This window comes from Stegodyphus dumicola, chromosome 7, assembly GCF_044657685.1.
Source record: "Stegodyphus dumicola isolate Sdum_Otavi_A_Nest chromosome 7, ASM4465768v1".
In the NCBI taxonomy this organism is placed as follows: Eukaryota; Metazoa; Arthropoda; class Arachnida; order Araneae; family Eresidae; genus Stegodyphus; species Stegodyphus dumicola.
In genome coordinates, this window is record NC_140774.1 from 85,265,866 (window position 1) to 85,269,484 (window position 3,619).

The 3,619-nt window shown below is 31.1% G+C and overlaps 1 non-coding gene across 1 annotated transcript; it reads left to right on the top strand.

The window, feature by feature from the left end:
- The first annotated feature begins 678 nt into the window (after positions 1-678).
- TRNAI-AAU (transfer RNA isoleucine (anticodon AAU)) lies at positions 679-752 on the top strand. Its single transcript has one exon. It is a non-coding gene; the product is annotated as a tRNA-Ile (tRNA).
- The last annotated feature ends 2,867 nt before the right edge of the window (positions 753-3,619 follow it).

A 3,619-nucleotide genomic window follows, 5' to 3' on the forward strand; every position in this document is an offset into this window, starting at 1 on the left:
ATAAAAAATATTTACTACCTAAATTTTTGTAAAAAGGCTTTTAATTCGAAAATCTTATAGAACAACAAAAAATCATGATTAAAAATATTAATTATAAATCTTTCAAGTTCTGTATATATATATATATATAGTTAAGGAATAGAATTCTGTATATATATATATAGATAGATAGTTAAGGAATCTTATGACATGAACGCTGTTGTTTCAACATTGTAAAAAAAAATCTGGATAGTTTTAAAATATATTTTCGAAGAAATAGGTTTTTTTAATAACCCTATGATTCATATTTTCTAGTTGATTACTTAAAATTCAAGAATAATTTCAATTTTTTACAAGAGGGGGGACTTATAAATTCCTTATTACATACAATATGAACCCAAAACTTCACGATTTCCGTTTTCGAAATGCGAATTTTTCCACTTATGCCGCGCAGGGAACGCAGCGAATAAATATTGCGTTGGCATGTGATTGTAGCGAGATTCGCCATGATTGTGTGATTTGGGATTTTTTTTTTTTTTTTTATCTAACACAAAAACTATTTGTTATTGACTCGACGTCATGTTCTCCAGAAACAGTATGATTATTATTCTTTAAGCTTTAAAAATAATTTTTAAAAAAATAAAAATTCAGAAAGAATACTTACTTTTTAAGTACCACATTAGCCAGAGATGAAGCGAAGGCCCGTTAGCTCAGTTGGTTAGAGCGTCGTGCTAATAACGCGAAGGTCGTGGGTTCGATCCCCCCACGGGCCATCTGAAACTTTTAAACACTTTTTCGATTACTGCTTATTTTGAAATGAAATCTAAATACTTTTATATAATTTGCTGTTTTGTATATTACTGTTCATTATTTTTAAACTATAAAACGCACATACTAATTAATGGGATGTAATAAACAATAATAATATGAGAAGCAATAGCATATTGGGTATTTTTAATTTCAGTTAAATGACCCTTCTGGTACTGCTTCGAATTCTGAATACTAGTTTAAAGCAAAATAGTGTGTAATCAACATGAGTGAGAGAGTAATTACTAGTTCGTAGATTTCGATTATAACTTAAATAAATTTTCAAACATTAAAAAACCTTAAACAATGTCTCTCTTCACAGTTCGTTTTTATGATGATGACAAAGAAATAATACATAAATATTATACATTTAATAAAGCATCATTTTACACAACAAGTTTATAAAATTGGTAGAAATTATTAAATGTGTTACAGCGCTGAACAAACAGCTTTTTTGCTAAATGTAATGAGTTTTTGAAAACAACCCTATATGAACACAAACAACGCAAAACAAACAAACAAACAAAAACAAAACAAAAAAAGATTTCTATGAAGATATTTTTTTCAAAGGGTGGTTCGAAGCAAGAGAAGAAAAAAGTGGGAAAAGAGGTCGTGAGGCCCAGTGGGTTGGAAGCAGATCATTGGTAAAGAAGTTTCATCCCTTTAAAAAAATGTTTTAAAAAAATCACCTGTTGCATCGTTCTTTTCAACAAATAAATTACGAAAAAGGTTCGTACGGATTCGTATCATGCATAAATTGGCTACATAGTCCTTATCAAACGGAAATGACACTAGATGGCGTAGTATGCTGTTCGCGTTTGTTCGTTACGGATCTTTTGCTTTTGTTCTCGGTAAATATATGTGCTGCATGGTAGAAGTTTGTTTTAAAAACAGCAAGAGATAAATTGAAAATTTTCGTGCGGTTTTTATTTTAAATCAAATGCATTCAAGAAAGACAATAACAAATCTTTTCGCGTTGAATTATTTTTCATTTTAAAAGAACTATTGTTATCTGTAGACAGAAATCAAAACCGTGATAATCTATTATAACAACACCTGAATTATTCGTCAAGAAGTTAATGTAAAAGTTTACTAGTTAGATTTTTCAGCAGTTTTAAATTTAACATTATATAAAATCATGTTCAGGTTTTAGTACTGGATATCAAAGGGTTAAATATATCTCCTTTACAACTATTCTATTCACATGTCATCAATTAAGATTACAATATAATTTATTTACATTTTTTTATTAAATAGAAATTCATTTAAAAATGAATGACTAATGACATACTCGAATAGCTCTCTAGAATTTCACGATATCGTGCAAACAGTTCTATTCTGGCACTTAAATTAACCTATGGAATATGTAGGGCTAAAATATCCGAAGATTTAAATAATGTACGGTTAACTTATACATAATAAAATATATAAATATATATTTGGATCTCCGAAAAAGATGAATAATTTCATCTTTAACAACTAAACATTTCATCTCAAATCAATTATCAAATGCAAAATAATTGTTCAAGAGCAACAGGTAGTTTCCAATTACTTTTAGCTTACTTTCAACAAATATTTGAGGAAAGTTTGCCTGAAAATTAAAATACTTGCCTCAGTTCTCAAGCTACAAGGCATAAGGTACTGATTTTACTGAATATCCTACTCCCATAAATTTTTTGTTAAGAATATTGTTAAAAGTTTATTATCGAAAATATAAAGCCTTCTTAAAGAAGATATCGTTCTATAACAGAAAGCATTATTGTTTTTACAAGGATATACGAGAAGCCCCAGTTACGGGATCTGAGGCCCAGGCAAGCGCCCCGCCCAATCATAGGAAAGAGCGGGAAGAAAAATCAAGTAAAATGCCTCCAACCACCTAATCGTCTGATTTCTCCACTTCGAAAGTTTAGTTACGAGCATTGCAGCGTACAGCCTTGCCTCTACCACACCATTGCCGTCGCGGCGACTTCGCTGGCATTCTTCCAACGACGAGTTGAGGTAGCTGTGTATAGTTGCTCACGTGCTTCGCGCTCTATCTAGCTATCTCATTGGCTGACGGCACACCGAATTGGGCAAGAGGCTGGCTTCTGCTTATGACGTCAGTTATTGGCTTGCGTCATATAACCAGGTCACCCGTGCTTGGCGTCGGGTACGATTTGGCGATATATCGCTGTTTTTCACATTTAATGCTACGGATATCTGCAGATGAGCGATAAAGTTATGTTTCTGGCTTTGTTCGAACATTTTCTATTAGCCAGAAAGAGGGATGTTTGAAACCTCAAGCTTCGGTTGTGCTTGTCAGATCAAAATTTGTTTACATATCTGAGGTTTGAAATTACATCAACGCTTGGAAATAGTTGATTGCAATTCTGAGTTCATCAAAAATATGTATTTGGAGATGTTAATAAATTTAGATTCTTGTAGTATATTTTGTAATTTATATTTTATAAAGACGAAATAGAATTTAAAAAAATTTTGAAGTCAAATAATTGCCTTGTTAGAACTTGCTTGAAATAATAATAGGCTCACGAAAAAGGCATACCAGAAATCTGATCACGTGGCTATTGATGCGACAAATACAACACGTCTGAAAATGTATTTAAAAATCGACAATGTAGAATGAACATGAATAAAAATATATTCGTATTAAATCTTCTAATTATACTTTGTAGTCTAAGCATCAATGATTTTAAGCTTGAAGTCAAATAATTCGATTTCCTGAAATAAATTATTCAGCCAAGTCTTAAAATTAAAAGGCAGGGGATAAAATATTCTTTTGTGCCGCAGTACATAAATGTAATGCAATATATATTATACTCATAATGTAATTCAT